At 38.3% G+C, this 18,081-nt stretch overlaps 1 protein-coding gene and 1 long non-coding RNA gene across 3 annotated transcripts in view; both read right to left on the reverse strand.

Moving 5' to 3' along the window:
* LOC138763184 (metabotropic glutamate receptor 7-like) overlaps positions 1 to 18,081 on the reverse strand; it is a 583,408-nt gene that overhangs the window by 510,086 nt on the left and 55,241 nt on the right. The window lies entirely within an intron of this gene.
* The window catches only part of LOC138763186 (uncharacterized), a 38,322-nt gene that overhangs the window by 4,646 nt on the left and 15,595 nt on the right, over positions 1 to 18,081 (reverse strand). The window contains exon 2 of one of the 2 annotated variants that reach the window (XR_011357367.1): positions 17,253 to 17,406. The exons of the other annotated variant lie outside the window; for it this stretch is intronic. This is a non-coding gene — a long non-coding RNA (uncharacterized lncRNA). The remainder of the gene's footprint in view (positions 1 to 17,252; positions 17,407 to 18,081) is intronic. 2 annotated transcript variants of the gene reach the window in all.

Consider the following 18,081-nt stretch of genomic DNA (forward strand, 5'->3'; position numbering starts at 1 on the left):
AAAAAGAATGGACAAGGTGGAAGAACGAGAAGCAGCAGTAGAAATGGAGGTAGAGGACTTAAAAAATAAATTAGAGGAATCTAATAAAAAAGTTAAAGAGACACAAGAGCTGTTAGCTCAGAAAATAGATATAATGGAAAATTATAACAGAAGAAATAACATAAAGATAGTGGGCCTTAAGGAAGATGAAGAAGGCAAGAATATGAGAGAGTTTATAAAAGATTGGATCCCCAGAATCTTAGGATGTCCAGAACTACAGCAAGAAATGGAAATAGAAAGGGCACATAGATCATTGGCCTTTATACCACAACCACAACAAAAGCCAAGATCTATTTTAGTAAAATTCCTAAGATATACTACAAGAGAAAAGGTACTGGAGAAAACAATGGAGAAAGTAAGAGAGGACAACAAGCCACTGGAGTACAAAGGGCGAAAAATCTTTATTTATCCAGATATAAGTTTTGAACTCCTGAAGAAGAGAAAGGAGTTCAATACAGCAAAGGCGATTTTATGGAAGAAAGGGTATAAATTTATACTAAAGCATCCAGCGGTATTGAAGATATTTATTCCAGGACAGCAAAACAGACTATTCTCGGATCCAGAGGAAGCACGAAAATTTGCAGAACAATTACAAAATAGACTGAGAGATGAAGACGTGTAACGAGTGTACAAAAGACTGCGAACTAAAAAGACACATAAGTTTTGAACTCCTGAAGAAGAGGAAGGAGTTCAATACAGCGAAAACGAACTTATGGAATAAGACTATTCTCGGATCCAGAGGAAGCAAGGAAATTTGCAGAACAACTACAAAACAAGCAGAGAGATGAAGACATGTAATAAGAGTAAAAATGACCACGATCTATATGTATGTGGGTAAAGAGGTATATGTGTGTATATATATATATATATATATAGTGTGCATACATGAATGTATCCATATTTAGAGGAAAATATATACAGTATAGACAAGAATTAATAAGGGAAGGAAATGGAATAGAGGGAATAAGGAGGGAATTAAAAGAGTGACCTTTGTTACATATGAAAATTGAAATCTTTTCTGGGGGGGCTGGGTGGGGAGGAGTTACGGTCACTGCAAAATCATCTGACATTTGCGAGTGAATTCGCAAATCCAAATGGAGAGGGGAGATGGGGTTGTCCGACAAGGGATAAAGGACAACTCAGGAGGGGAAGGGGAGATTGGGGCTAAAAAAGTTTTAAATAGGAGAATAAGGAAAATGTTTGATGTTTTAGAAATGTTGTCTTATAAAGTGTTCAAAACAAGAAAGCAGAAATGGATAAGAAGGAAAGGTAATGATGGAGAAACGGAAAGGGAAGATAAACAAAGTATAAAATGGCTACGCTGAACTATATGACTTTAAATATTAACGGAATACATAACCAAATTAAAAGGAAGAAACTGCTAAATTTACTGAAAAAAGAAAAAATTGATATAGCATTTGTGCAAGAAACACATTTAACTGAATTGGAGCACAAGAAATTAAAGAGAGATTGGGTAGGACACGTAACAGCAGCATTGTATAATTCAAAAGAAAGAGGAGTAGCTATATTAATTAGTAAAAATGTGCCAATTAAAATAGAAGAGGAAATAATAGATCCAGCAGGGAGATATGTAATGATAAAATGTCAGATATATTCGGAGTTTTGGAATCTACTCAATGTATATTCACCTAACGAAGAAGATCAAAAGTTTATGCAAGATATTTTTTTGAAGATAGCAGATACGCAAGGGAACATATTAATAGGAGGGGATTTCAAGCTGAATTTGGATTCAAATATGGACAAAACTGGGATAAAAATTAACAGAAAGAGCAAAGTAACCAAATTTATAATTAAATCGATGGAAGAAATGCAACCTTTGGATATATGGAGGAAACAACACCCAAAGGAAAAGGAATATTCATATTACTCGGCTAGACATAAAACATACTCAAGAATAGACCTATTTTTGTTATCAGCTCGTATGCAAGATAGAGTAAGAAAAACAGAATATAAAGCTAGAATACTATCGGACCATTCACCCTTAATATTGACAATAAAGTTAGAGGACATCCCTCCAAGAATGTATAGATGGAGATTAAACCCCATGTTACTTAAAAGACAGGATTTTAGAGAATTTATTGAAAGACAAATTAAAATGTATTTTGAAATAAATACGAAATCAGTGAAAGATAAGTTTATACTATGGGATGCAATGAAAGCATTCATTAGAGGGCAAATAATAAGTTATGTAACCAAGATGAATAAGGACTATAATCAGGAAACAGAACAGTTGGAAAGGGAAATAGTAAATATAGAAAAAGAATTAGCAATGAAGGAAGATACAACTAAAAGAAGAGAATTGGCAGATAAAAAAATAAAATATGAAACACTACAAACATATAAGGTGGAGAAGAATATAATGAAGACAAAACAGAAATATTATGAACTAGGTGAAAAAACGCACAAAATTCTAGCATGGCAGCTTAAGACAGAACAAGCTAAGAAAATGGTATTGCCATCAAGGAAAAAAGACAAACAAATTACATATAATCCAAAAGAGATCAAGGAAAACTTTAGAGAATTCTATGAACAATTATACCGAACTGAAAACGAAGGGAAAGAAGGGAAAATAGATGAATTTCTAACTAAAATTGAACTACCAAAACTACAAATAGAGGAACAAAATAAATTAACAGAGCAATTTGAAATAGTAGAAATACAAGAAATAATAAAAAAAATTACCAAATAATAAGACACCAGGAGAGGATGGATTCCCAATAGAATTCTATAAAACATTTAAAGATTTATTAATTCCGCCCCTCCTGGAAGTAATCAACCAGAATGATAAAACACAAAGCTTACCAGATTCATGTAAAACAGCAATAATTACAGTAATACTAAAGCAAGGGAAAGATCCACTCACACCAGCGTCATATAGACCAACATCTTTACTTAACACAGATTATAAGATAATAGCTAAACTATTAGAAAACAGATTAGCAGAGTATGTACCGAAAATGGTAAATCTAGACCAAACTGGATTTATCAAAAAAAGACGCACAACAGACAATATTTGTAAATTTATTAACTTAATTCATGCAGTAGAAGGGAATAAAGCGCCAACAGTAGCAGTTGCTTTAGACGCAGAGAAGGCCTTTGACAGAGTAGAATGGAATTATTTGTTCAAAGTATTGGAAAAATTCAGTTTACCGGAGAAGTATATTGATTGGATTAAATCATTATATAAGGGACCATTGGCGAAAGTGACAGTAAATGGATATGTATCAAAGCAATTTAACTTAAGCAGGGATGCCCACTATCACCTTTATTGTTCGCGTTAGCTATAGAACCACTAGCAGAATTGATAAGAACAGAAAATAATATAAAAGGGATAAAAATAAAAGACAAGGAATATAAAATCAGTTTATTTGCGGATGATGTTATAGTATACTTAACAGAACCAGAACTATCAACAAAAGAATTATATAAGAAATTGAAGGAATATGGAGAAGTGTCGGGTTACAAGATCAACGTAAATAAAAGTGAAGAAATGCCTATGAATAATGCGGATTTCTCAAAATTTAAGAAGGAATCACCATTTAGATGGCAAATGCAAGCAATAAGATACCTAGGTGTACAAATAAATAAAAATCTTGGCCAACTATATAAACTCAATTATTATCCACTAATGAAAAAATTACAGGACGATTTAGAGCATTGGAAAGATTTACCACAAACACTAATAGGAAGGATAAACTGTATTAAAATGAACATTTTTCCAAGTATATTATACCTATTTAAGGCATTGCCAATACAACTGACAGAGAAATTCTTCAAGGAGTTAAAGAAAATAATAAGGAATTTTTTATGGAAAGGGGCGAAACCGAGGATAGCACTAGATAAATTAACAGAATGGTATAAACAAGGAGGCTTACAACTGCCAAACTTTAAAAATTATTAGAGCCGCACAATTAAGATACCTATCAGATTTTTATCAAACAAGGGAAAAGCCAGATTGGACCAGATTAGAATTAGATAAAATAGGGGAAAAGATACCTGAACACATATTATATAAATGGGATGAAAAATTGGTACAACATAGAAGTTCTCCAGTATTACATCATCTACTCAATATTTGGAAGAAGATTCATGTAGAAAGAAATAAAACAAATTATCAATTACCAAAACTAATATTGATGCAAAACAAGTTACTCCCTTTACAATAGATAAGCTTTCCTTTAGAGAATGGGAGAAAAAAGGGATTAAAAGAATAGAAAATTGTTTTTCAGGAAATAGATTCTTATCCTTTGAACAAATGAAAGATAAGTACAATATAACTAAGATACAGCACTGGCATATTACCAATTGAGATCCTACTTGAAGGATAAATTAGGAAGGAGTTTGAGTTTGCCAGAGGGAAGTAACTTTGAATATGTGATTACAGATACAATGATAATCAAAAGATTTATAACAAAAATGTATATTAAACTGCAAGAAAAAGAGAATGAGGAAACAAATGGTAAAACTAAACAAAAATGGGAACAAGATTTAAATATAAAGATAAAAAAGGAAACATGGGAGAAGTTATGTTCTGGAACGATGAGAAATACAATAAATACGAGGTTACGTATGATACAATATAACTGGATAACAGGCTATATATTACACCTCAAAAGTTAAATAAATGGGACCCAACAATATCTGATAGATGTTTTCGATGTAAAAAAGAAATGGGAACAACAATTCATGCAATCTGGACATGTGAGAAAGTAGAAAAATTTTGGGAAGATCTAAATCAGATATTAAATAAAATTATAGAAAACAATATACCAAAGAATCCAGAGATCTTCCTCCTAAGTAACATAAAAAACAAAGAATTTGGAATTGATTTGGAGGATGCACAAAAAAGATTTGTTAAGATAGCTCTAGCCGTAGCAAAAAAATGTATTATGTCAACCTGGAAATTGGAAGATAATTTGAAAATACAACAATGGTATATAGAAATGAATAAATGTATTCCATTAGAAAAAATAACATACAGTTTAAGAAATAATATTGAAATATTTGAACAAATATGGGAGCCTTACATGAAACACAATAGCGAAAACCTACCGGGGACATTCACTACCTAAATTAACGGAAGGAGAAGGAAATGAAAAGAATTGACTCTGTGGAATTTCTTGTGTATTTTTATTGAATGACAACATTGTTTGACTGGTTTAATGTATCCTAGATTTTGTACTTTAAATGGACGGGAGGGGGGAGGTAGGGAGGGTGGGATGGGAGGAGGGGGGGGGGAGAAAATGGCACTGTATATGTTTGAAAAGGAAAAAGTGTGTATCATGGTTAATGTGGTTTATGGTGTGAAAAATAAAAAATTTAAAAAAAACATTGCTACTGGGAACTCATTGATCTCGCTAACGCCTTCCTCAGTATTCTTATAGCTGAGGATTCACAGGATCAGTTCGCCTTTACTTGGAAGGGGCGCCAGTATACCTGCACTCGCCTCCCTCAGGGATATGTACACTCTCCCACCATTTGTCACAGCCTAATTGCCCGTGACCTGGAGATGGTGCCAGTATCGCCTTCCCTCTCAATTCACCATTATATTGATGATGTGATGATCCAAGGGGCCACAGAAGAGATGGTACAGGAAAGTTTGGAGAGTGTCCAAGATACCCTGATGCAAAGAGGGTGGGCCATTAATCCCAGCAAGGTACAGGGCCCGTCCCAGACAGTTATTTTCCTTGGAATTCAGTGGCATGCTGGAGAACAAGTAGTTCCCGATAAAGTTCGCAATAAAATTGCAGACTTGGCCACTCCTACTAACAAAAAAGAGACCCAGCGTTTCCTAGGGTTATTGGGATACTGGCGACGCCATATTCCACACTTGGCATTGCTTTTACGTCCTCTGTATAAGGTTACCCAAAAGAAAACAGACTTTGTATGGGGTGACGATCAGGAAAGGGTGTTTCAGTCTGCCAAGCAGGCTATTCTTCAGGCCCTGCCCATTGCTCCCCGCATCCCAGATACCCCCTACGAACTACAAGTCTCCGTTACTGATGATGTGGCCTGCTGGAGCCTCTGGCAGAAACAAGAGGGTCGCCGAGTCCCGCTGGGATTCTGGTCACGTACCATGCCTGAGGCTGCCACTCGTTATTCTGCTTTTGAACAACAGTTACTAGCCTGTTACTGGGCCCTGCTGGAGACTGAAAGAATGACAGGTGATGCAGATGTTCAATTGAGACCTGCACTTCCAATAATGAATTGGGTTCTGGCTAATGATGCTAATCTAAAGATCGGGGGGGCGCAGCAGTCTTCTATTGTTAAACGGAAGTGGTATATTCAGAGTCGTGCAACCAGAGGGCCTGAAGGGGTGGGCCGCATACACGAACAGGTGGCTGATCTTCCATCTCGTCATGAGGATGTTGACCCTGCCTTGCCCCCTCCTTTACCCCCTTCACCAGTTCAGTGGGGTAAACCATACGATTTGCTCACTCCAGCAGAACAAGAGGATGTCTGGTTTACTGATGGTAGCAGCCAGTGGGTGCAAGGAAAGCAAAAGTGGAAGGCAGTGGCTTACCATCCCAAGTCAGGAACTCACTTATCAGAGGAGGGGGATGGTGGCTCCAGTCAGTATGCTGAGTTGAAGGCAGTCACTTTACCACTAGATCCCCATGATCACCCTCTTCGCCTGTTTACTGATTCCTGGGCTGTGGTTAATGGACTTGTAGTATGGATGCCTGATTGGCAAAAGAATGACTGGATGATACATGACCGCCCAGAGTGGGGCAAAGAGCTGTGGCAGCTGTTGTGGGATGCTTCCCACCACCGTGAGATAACTGTGTATCTCGTTGATGCCCATACTAATGTGGCGACTAACATGGCACAACATAATGCGGTTGCAGATCAGCTTGCCACCATCAGCCGTGGTGATACCGTCCCCCTGGCTCGATGGGCACATGAACAGAGTGGTCATTTCGGGGAGAAGGGATCATCTATGTGGGCCCGAACACATGCTTTACCCATCCATCAGGATGATGTCCGCATGGTCGTGCGTACATACCCAGAATGTCAACTTGTGAAGTCCCGTGTCGTTCCTCCTGGTCCGCATGGCCGAATAAAATGGGGTGCTCGCCCAGCTGCGGTTTGGCAAATTGATTACATAGGCCCCATGCCAGACTGTATGGGTAAACATTACGTCCTGGTAATGGTTGACAACTTTTCGGGCCTGGTTTTTGCCTTTCCCACCAAGACGGCTGACCAAGCTAGTACTATCCAAGGACTAAATCATTTAATTTCTCGTTATGATGTTCCAGAGGAGATTCAGTCTGATAATGGCTCCCACTTCTCCGGGAAGGCAATCTGTGCTTGGGCAAATTACAACAGTATCTTATGGGTTCACCATATTCCTTATTACCCGCAGGCTGCTGGGTTGGTTGAACGAATGAATGGCTTACTGAAGGAACAAATTTGTTTGTTAATACCACTGGGAACCCTGAAGGGGTGGTGTCATGTGCTACAGCAAGCAGTCGACAATTTAAATCATCGCTCTTTAAAAGGAGGTACACCTTTCCACTGACTTCTTCACGCCTCTGAACTACAGACTATTCCAGAGGAAAAACAGTCATTGCCCCCCATTCCCGAGCCAGAGAATGCCGGACAAAAGGTATGGGTGGTACCACCAGGTAGTGGCCCTTCTGTAAAAGGGGAAATAGTGACACCTGCCCAGGGTAACACTCGGTGGGCAGCTATTGAGGGACAGGATGATTTAGTCTGTTTAAACACTGAACGTTTACTGCATCGTGAGTGACATGTGTCAGGCTTCTTTGTTCCAGGTTCTCCGTTTTACGCTCCTGGTGATCTGGCTTAACAGCTGCTTTGGTTCCAACAATTGGATTTGTAATAATGAAGACCTTCCGAGGGAGTTGTCCGTGGGAGACACGGTCTGGTGCATTACATCAAGGAAGTCCTCGGTTACCCGCCTCAAGTGCAGCTTATTGTTCAGCATGTTTCAAAATCTGTTCATGAGCTCCAGTGTCTGGGTATTGTGGCCAACAAGGATAATGTGAGCCTTGGTTGGAATCTTTTTTCATGGTTAGCTGGTACATTTGGGCCACAATATTCTCCGTTGGTTGCTCGCTTTATTGCTTGTTTTTGTGATTATTGTAGTTTTAATTTCTCTTTTACGCTCTTTTTGTACTGTTATGCTTGTCAAGTCTCGTGTCTGACAGCCTGTGACCAAGGGGTGGAATGTAATGGAAGATTCTAACCTGTTTTATTTAAACTTGCAGCTCTGGGTTCTGCAAGGCTGAGAACCTGCTTGTGTTTTAGAATCAGCAGACATAAGCTAAATTCCACCAAGGGGCCAGAGATGCTATTATCTGATGAAAGGACATCTGTGTACCAAGAACATTTAATCTTCCTGCTTGTTTTGGTCACAGACTGTCAGAGGCCTAGCCTTGATGCAAAATAAACCATTGTATTCAAAGTGATAAGCTGAAAATTATGTTATTCATTAGAAGCCTAGCATGCTAGCTTTCTTCCTTATCTTTCTTGCTGCGCTGGGAATAGGTGCTTGGGTAAGCAGTTTTTGGGTAATATAAGCCATGGTCCCACTGCTGAAGTTTGAGACTCTCCGAGAGGTGGCAACATCTCTCAGCAATAAGAAGAAGAACTTCTGGAGTCCAGCCAACGTCCCGGTCAGGGGAGGTGGAGAAGCAGCTACCGGCGCTCTGACAACCTACTACAAGTGTGCAGTCATTGCCTCGCTTCGGCAGTTGGGACCAGTCCAAGCGTTGATAAGTATAGTTGGGAAGGGCTTGCATATTGTAGTGTGAAATCAGCTTTTGAATTTGTAATAAACATTTGTATAATCTGAACTGCTCTTGGTGTGTGTGTCTATTTTCTTTCAAACACTGAGACCAATCTAAAACAAACAAAGTGAGAGGTACAAGTTTACCCAAGACAGACCCCAATAAGCAGAGCCAAGCCAATCTGGCTAATAAAAGATAGACCCCGACATGATGTCCTGACTTGTGATATTTCAAAGTTACGGAAGTGACAATCCTGTAATTTTGGTTCAAAGTTACGATGTTTCCCTGCACTTGCAATATGCAGCGCAAGAGTAGCGTTCAGCATATGCTAGCAGTCGCAAGTGTCATATCAAATTCACGTTGTGCCAAGTCAGAGTCTTGTCATGTCAAATGCACAATTTGCCATCACTGGGGAGAGCGAGAGCATGTACAGATTTAAAAAAAATGGTAGAATGCAGTATTAGATCAACCTATGATAATTGCAACTTCTGTTGAGAGTCCTGGAACCGATCCCTATCGTAAGTCAGGGTCCCCCTGCACTGGCCAGTTAGGAGAGTGACAGATGGTAGCATTGGGATTGTTGTCAGTATAGTTATTCTCCAAAAGCATTCCTACTGAGACCCAGTTTGGATTCACTATAGACACTTTCCAGATGTGGACCAGAGCCAAATTTCAGAGATTACGTGAAAATGACTGTACTTGATCTCAAAGTACCATTTCAGCATGGCAGCCTGGTAAAACTGAAGTCAATATGGAGATGTTGTACCAAGGACAATGGCTTTAGATGTCAGGGGTCAATCATCTCACCCTCAGGACATCACAGACAGAATTTCTCTGGGTGTTAACCAACCAACTTCAGCTGCTTCGTCAACATCCTTCCATTCTCACAAGAGGGAAGGTTTGTAGTGATGTGTGATGTTGAATTCCACTTACTACTTTTCACCGACAATGTGCATCAAGAGCTGGATAATATCCTGTTATGATGATGAGTTTATTGTCATACGCATTGTACAATGCACATATGCATTGAAACTCTCACTTGATGCAGCCAAATGGGTGCTTCACAAAAAAAAACAATAGGATGTATAAAATTAAGTTAAAAAATATAATAAATGCTCAATAAATACTAAAGATAGATAATAAAGAAACATAACTAACATGCAAGAAAAATAAATGAAATTATAATAGTGCGGGCAGTTCTCTTGTGTCAGTCAAGTCCATGAATAATTTATAAGGGGAAGTTCAAGAGCCTGATAACTGTTGGAAACTCTTAAACCTAGAAGGGTTTCACTTCAGACTTCAGACTGTGGATATATTAAGTATTTTGAGGTTGACTCACCTTCTGACACCACAAAGTCCTTCTACCATCTATAACAGACATGTATGAAGCAAACACCCTCATTATTGCCATTCCATTGTCTACTGTGCCCTTGTCTACTGTGCCCTTGGTAACAACATGCTGTTTGCAGTTACATCCCTAGACCAATCCAACAGCATCTAACAAACCAATAATTTCTACAGAAAAGCAGGGCAATGTTAGGGATTATTGGGCAGGGACTGTTCAAGAGCTATGAAAAGAGGGGAGCATCTGTTAATTTGAAAAAGAACCAGTCTTCAAAAAACCATTCCACAGCATAACATCCACTGATATCTCAAGGACATTGAATCTACCTATTCATCGAGAATAGATCCTGTACTATCTGTACAAGGAGAGACAATAAATGATCGAGTTTACTGGTCTTCATTGAAAACCCCATGATGAGAGCAGGAAAGGCATTATGTAGTCATCTCCTGTATTAACACATTGTTAAATGCATATCCCTGCCACCAAATACACAGTTCAAGACACGTTTTGTCAGATTACATTTTGTCTGCCTACATCTTCAGGAATCCATTCAACACTGTAACAAAAGCATTCAACTTTGTTTTGCCCTTGAATATTGAATATTTGAATATTCAAGAAGCTCTGTCATTTGGGATGTGCTGCCATTGTAAATATGTAATTCTGAAAAGTTGCTTGTCTGCACCCAAATGTAAAAGTTAAGTAGGTAATTATAGCCAATGAAACTATGGTTAATCACTCATTGTTATCTTTGTGTTTAAGTATAAAACACTGTATAGTTGAGTGTCAGGAGTAGAGAAATGGATTCTCCAGAAAACTTGTGTTGAATAAAAACTTTAAACATTTATCAGCTTCAGTCTCCAGTGATCTCCAGTCACCACCGACAGTGACAGTAGGTATATTACTATCACATTCCTCCCAATTCACACACCATACCTACAATTCACATACATATATACATAGATACCTCCTTTGTCTCTGGGTCTAAATCCTGGAACTCCTTCCCCATTATGAGAGCATTTTCACTGCAAGTTCTACTGAAGTTCAAGAAAATAGCTGACTGCCATTCCCTTAAAGCCATTTATGGATAAGTGCCATATACTGTTCAGCCAAATCCCTCTAAACCGGAATTCAAGTAAACAGCAGCCTCAAGAAACCAGAAATAAAATATTGTGCAAAATAGCTGGGTAAAAATACGCAAATTAAAAATTGGCACGGCTCACCATTAGTGCTCCACTCACCAGAATGGAGTCTCAAACAACCAGGAAATTAATTTATCTAGATTCTACCAATCCCCATAGGTGACAGAAACCGAAGAATGAAAAATGTTCTCTTTTACATAACTTGCTCAATGAAATTTGGCTATCACAAAATGTGCCTTGTATCCTTACTACAATTTAAATTGTATGTTAATAATGTGTTATTATGCATGTAAATAAGAACAACATTTCCCAGCACGTAATGTGCACGATTGTGTGGAAACCAGAGATAGTATATGATAGGAGTGGTGGGTTTTGTCACTCGAAGTCAGTTGAAACAGCTCAAGGAAAATAAATTTGGTTAAGGTTAAATCCAAGTAAAGTCATTCCTCTTGAAAGAACAAGCATAATATGGTGTCAGAAGTGTCTGAGTAAGAGAAGAAAATATTTCGTAAGCATGAAAACAAGTTAAGCCTCCTACACCAATGCAGTTTACCGGCAATCTAGCCAATAATTGCAGTTGGTTCAAACACCGATTCTACATTTACAGTTTTTAGAAGCTGGTGGAAAGGGAAAGACTGATGGAAAATGAGAAGTGTCTATGTTTCTGCACGTGTAGGGTGAAGATGCCTCATCTATAACAGTTTTCAAATTGATGAGACAGCTTTCACATTGGACTTTCTAATAACAAAATTTGAGGAGAATTTTGTTCCAAGTAAAAAGTCAAATTTCAGAGATACAAGTTTTTCTCCTGTTACCAGATATATAGTATGAGCTTTGACCAGAACTTAGCCAAGCTTCACACACTGAGTAAATCCTGTGAATTTGGAGATTTGAAAAATTCCCTCATTAAAGACAGAATAGTTTGCAGAATCCCAGATAATGGACAGTCACATGAAAAAGATTTGTCTCTGGAAAAAGCTGTGAATATGTATAGGGCAGCAGAGATCACACAAGCACAATCTAAGGAGTTGCACAGGATGGACATAACAGTGCATGCAATGAAAACAGATAAGCAGAGCACCAGGGGTTACCCAAAGCAACAACAAAACAAAGTGCAAAGCTCAAACAACAAATGCAGCCAGTGCAGAGGTAGACACATTCCAAAGATGTGTCCTGCCTATGGCAAGTCCTACTATAAACGAAGGAAGAGAATCATTTTGCAAAGTGCTGCAAAGCAAGGGATACCAAGAGAAAGGTACACAAAGTGAATGAAAAAATGGAGGAATTCTTCATGGATTCACTAGACTTCTTCTGACAAAACAGAATGGTTCATTCCAGTGATTGAATGAGACAGTAACTCTATTTAAGCTCGACACTGGAGCCCAGGTGAATCTGTTATCTATGGACAATTACAAGACCCTCATTGTAAAAAGCAAGATTTATCCAAGATTTATCCAGTGAAATTAAAAGTGACAGGCTACACTGGAGAGAACATTCCAGTAAAAGGGAGCTATATGGTGATCTTCAAGTACAAAGGGCGGCATCTAAAGTCACAGCTACTGATTGTAGAAAAGAGAGGTCTGAGTGCACATGAAGAGCTCAGTCTGTCAATCAAGAGATCTGTATGGATGAGACAGTAGCTCCTGTTGTCCATGCCTGCAGGAAAGTTCGGTTTCCATTTAGAGATAAACTTAAACAAGAACTAGCCTGCATGGAATGGATGAAAGTCATCCAGAAAATTGAAGAACCTACAGATTTGTTCAGCTCAGTTATCATTGTGCAAAAAGAAAATGGAGCATATGTCTGGACCCAAAAAATCTCAATAAAGCCATTTTTAATTGCCGACATGAGGGAAATCATGTCCCCGTTTGCAGGTGCCAAGTGGTTTAGCAAGCTCAGCGTGTCATCAGTGTTTTGGCTGAGGAAGCTTGACAAGGCAAGTTCAAGACTATGCACTTTCAATACTCCACTTTCTTCAGCTACCATATAGGATCTTGTCCACACCAGAAGTCGACCATAAAACCATCCACATGATCTTTGAAAGTTTACCTGGAGTTGAGACCATGATGGATGACATCATTGTATGGGGATTCACATGATATGTGACTAAGGCAAGTGCTTGACATAACACGGAATGTCATTTTGAAATTAAATAAACAGAAATACGAGTTTTGCGGAAAGACGCTGACCTTCATAGGAGATGTCATAACTGAGCAGGGAGAGAAGCCTGATCCAAGAAAGACATCCGCCATTGAGAATTTTGTGAGGTCCCAAAACAAAGAATGGCAATATTTCTTGGGGATGGTGACTTAACTAGCCAAGTTCACCCCCTGTCTGTCGACTGTGTCAGCACAACTTGGATCACTCCTTAAACAGAAAAATTACTGTATATGATCACACGAGCAAGAAGAGTGCTTCCATGTTCTCAAAAATGTCCTAACAGAAAAGCCTGTACTAAAATTTTATGATCTGGATAGAAGCACCAGGATCATGGCTTATGCATCCTGTCATGACCTTGGAGCAGTGTCACTGCAGCAGCATGGGGACACATAGCAACCTGGGGCTTATGCATCAAGGGCTTTAACAAGTGCAGAAGCCAACTATGCACAGATCGAGAAAGAGTTTCTTGCCAACACTTATGCAAGTGAAAAGTTCCATCAATAAATTTTGGGCAAACTTCTGAAGTGGAGTCAGAACAAAAACCATTGGACAATTATGTCCAAACCACTGAATGTGAAATGAGAGTACAGCGCATGTTGATAAGGCTGGAGAAATATGATAATTGGATAATCATAGTTGTACTGTAGCAGTAACAGACTGTTTTTCCAATTACCAAGAGGTAACAACACTGCAGTCAACTTCTAGCAAAGCAGTTGTCACTTTCATTAAAAAATTGTTTGCGAGGCATGGAGTTCCTTATGAAGTAGTATCAGACAATGGGCCACAATTTTCCAGCAGTGAATTTAAGCCTTTTGCCAATACTTAGGCGTAAAGCCCATATCACCCAAAGTCTCATGGCCTAACAGAGAGTTCTCTCAAGGTGGTGAAGAGCCTCATGAAGAATGCGCATGATGCCCAAGAGAATTTCCACAGAAGTCTAATGATTCACAGGAGTACACCACTGCAGAATGGCTTTTCTCCAGCCCAAAAGCTAATGGGTTGATGCATATGGATCAATGCATGGAAACCTGTTGACGCCCAAAGGAGCACACAAGGTTAAACAGGCTAAAATGGAAGAGAAAATGAAACAGAAATAATATCATGACAAGATTGCAAAAAGCCTTCCAGTCCTGAAGCCTGGAGTTCCAGTGCGAATCAAAGATCACTAATCTGACATGTGGGCCTTGCTGGGATATGTGCAGGAAGAAAAAAGATCCACATTGTTACCAGATCCAGACAGAGGGAGGGACACCTATGAGAATGAACCACATGGATCTCTCTTGCAATATAGAAGTTCACCTGTACTGCACTATCTACTCACCATTTGGAACAAGATTCACATAGAAAGGAAAAAAAACAAATTACCAACTACAAAATTACTATTGACGCAAAATCAACTAATCCCTTTCACAGTAGATAACCTTTCCTTTAGAGAATGGGAGAGAAAAGGAATTAAAAGAATAGAAAATTGTTTTTTTGGGAAATAACTTATTATCATTTGAACAATTGAAGTACAAATATAGAATAACTCACAGTACAATGTTTGCATACCACCAACTGAAAACCTATTTAAAGGACAAATTGGGAAACAGACTGAGGTTACCAGAAGGAAGCAGCTTTGAATATGTGATTACAGACACAATGAAAATTAAAAGATTTATAACAAACATCAAGCTGCAAGAGAAAGAAAATGATGAAATAAGCTATAAACCCAAACAAATGTGGGAACAAGATCTAAACATAAAGATAAAAAAATGAAACATGGGAAAAGTTATGCTCCAGAACAATGAGAAATATAATAAATACGAGGTTACGCATGATACAATATAATTGGTTACACAGGCTATATATCACGTCCCAAAAGTTAAATAAATGGGATCCAATATTATCAGATAGATGTTTTCGCTGTAAGAAGGAAACTGGAACAACAGTACATGCAATTTGGGCATGTGAGAAAGTGAAAAAGTTTTGGGAAGATCTAAATCAGATATTAAATAAAATCACAAAAAGCAACATACCAAAAAATCCAGAGATCTTTCTTCTAAGTAATACAAGAAGTAAGAATTAGGCCTCAAACTGGATGAAGCACAAAAAAGATTTATTATGATAGCGTTAGCTGTAGCAAAAAATATGTATAATGTCAACTTGGAAATTAGAAGAGATCCTGAGAGAGTACAGCAATGGTACATAGAAATTAATAAATGTATTCCATTGGAAAAAATAACATATAATTTAAAAAATAAAGTCACACTATTTGAACAAATTTGGGAACCGTACATGGAATACAACAGAGAGGGCCTACTGCAGACCTCCACCCCCTAAAATGATAGAATGAGAAGACGACGAAATAAACTGACCCAGTGTGTAAAAGTAGATGACACAATTTTCTTGTTTATTTTCATTGTGTGATGACATTGTTTAATGGGTTTATTGTATTATATATGTTGAACGTTTAATGGGTTTGGAGGGGAGTGGGAGGGAGGGAGGGAGGGAAGGGAGGGGAGAAAATGACACTGTGTATATTCAAGAGGGAAATGTTTGTGTATATTTTGATTAATATGGTTCATAGTGTGAAAAGTAATTTTTTCTTTTAAAAAATCACGTGGATCTTTGACCATAAGCTCCAACCCATAGTCATGCCCCGTCACCTGTCAGTACGCAAAAGGAAGAAGAGAAACATGTTGTTCAGAGTTCACAGAAAACTACTAAGTCTAATGCAGCAAATGCAAGCAGTACACCGGTGGAAACATATAGCAGACCAAAAAGGACTATTAAACCCCCTCAGAGACTGATTGAAAGCTGCAGAGTGGAAAGAGACTGACCACAGAATGTCAATAGTTTTGTTATGTGTTTTTTTTAAAGGGGAAAGATGTGTTATTATGTGTGTACATAAGAACTACATTTCCCAGCATGTAATGAGTGCAACTGGAAGGAAAATTGAGGTGGTATATGACCGGAGTCGCAGGCGTAGTCGCTGGAAGTCGGTTGAAGCAGCTCAAGGAAAATAAAGTCAGTTAAGTGTTAAACTTATATAAAGTTGTTTTTCTTGAAAGAACAAGCATAACAAAAGACACATAAAAAATGATTTTTTTTCAAATCTAGTAATAATACAGAACTCTTAAAAACCTGCCAATAAGATTGTAAACCAGTTCCAAGATACAGAATCAAAGATCAAATAGCAATCTGCACTGATGGACGGCAGTCTCACATTTACTGAAATCTTTTCCAATGCCTCATTATCGTTTGGAATGGTGCTAGCGAGAGAAGTGCATGGACTTAACAACTTCACAAAAGGAAAAATTACTTCTCAAGAGATTAACCTGTCAGGATTGTACAAATGCACATTCATGATAAAATTGATGACCGACCTCTTTCCTCAACAACTTAAAGCCTGTTTATGGTTTTCTTTTGCTTGTGTTGCTTTTTTCAATGTCAGGCTTGCTCACTGACCAATTCTGCCAGAGTTTGACATCTAATCACTGCACATTCATCTCAGAATGCAGAAGCTTTTGACAACAGCAATATCCTTTGATGAATGAAGAGGCACATTTAAAACCCTTCGGCTACAAACAGTGACTACAGTACAAATGCCAGCACTTGAGACCAAGTGTATGATCACACGTCTGCCTAGTGTCTTCAAAGTATTATTCATCTTTGCTAAAATTGCACGCCATTAGCGTTGAATATTTACAGACCAATAAAAACAGCAGGGTCCAAACATATAGAAACTCCATTATTATCAGAGACTAGTGAAAAACATCAATCAGAGCAAAATATTGTGTATTTGCTTACATCTTTTCAACTTAACATAAGCAGCATGTAGGAATTCCAGCTTTTTTATGTATTTGTAGACAACCATTGAGCCAGGAAGGCATGGTATTATATGTTGCTGTTGATCATTCATTCTATTGCATTAAGTTTGGAGAGCCAGTCATTCATGTTCCATCTGCAAACCATGAAAAATGTTCACAGTGTAGGTGTTTATATTGTAACATTGACTCAATTTCCTCTTGAGAGATTTTATGACCCTACCATGAGAACAGAGCAATTTAGTTATCAGAAACAGAAAATTTAACTCTGTAGCACAAAGTCACAAAATTTAAGATTGTTTCACTTGCAAATAATAATGTTTTATTTCTAATGCTTCCAATCCATAACCTCCTTCGTATACAGTGTAGACCCTGTTCTACTGTGTACAAGTCGAGGAAGAGTCAGGAATAAAATATTTGTTATTCCAAAGAAAAGATGCTATATTTTATTTCTATGATTCAGATTGTGTAATATCTGAAACACCCCAGCCATGGAAGGAGGAGAGATTAAGCTCATGATCTTTCTGGTAAACTAATCTGCCATCTAGTTCCAACATTAGACTCGATGTGGCCTTCAACAGCAGCACGATTGGTGCAGCGGTTAGCACAACACCTTTACAGCACCAGCGATTGGACTGGGGTTTGAACCCCACGCTGTCTATAAGGAGTTTGTATGTTCAAACCCATGTCTGCATGAGTTTTCCCAGGGGACTCCAGTTTCCTCCTACCATTCAAAAACCTACTAGGAGTAAAGATTAGTGGGCTGTAAATTGGGAGGCACAGACTTGTGGGCTGAAATTGCCTGTTACCGT

This window comes from Narcine bancroftii, chromosome 5 (assembly GCF_036971445.1).
Source record: "Narcine bancroftii isolate sNarBan1 chromosome 5, sNarBan1.hap1, whole genome shotgun sequence".
NCBI classification, from domain to species: Eukaryota; Metazoa; Chordata; class Chondrichthyes; order Torpediniformes; family Narcinidae; genus Narcine; species Narcine bancroftii.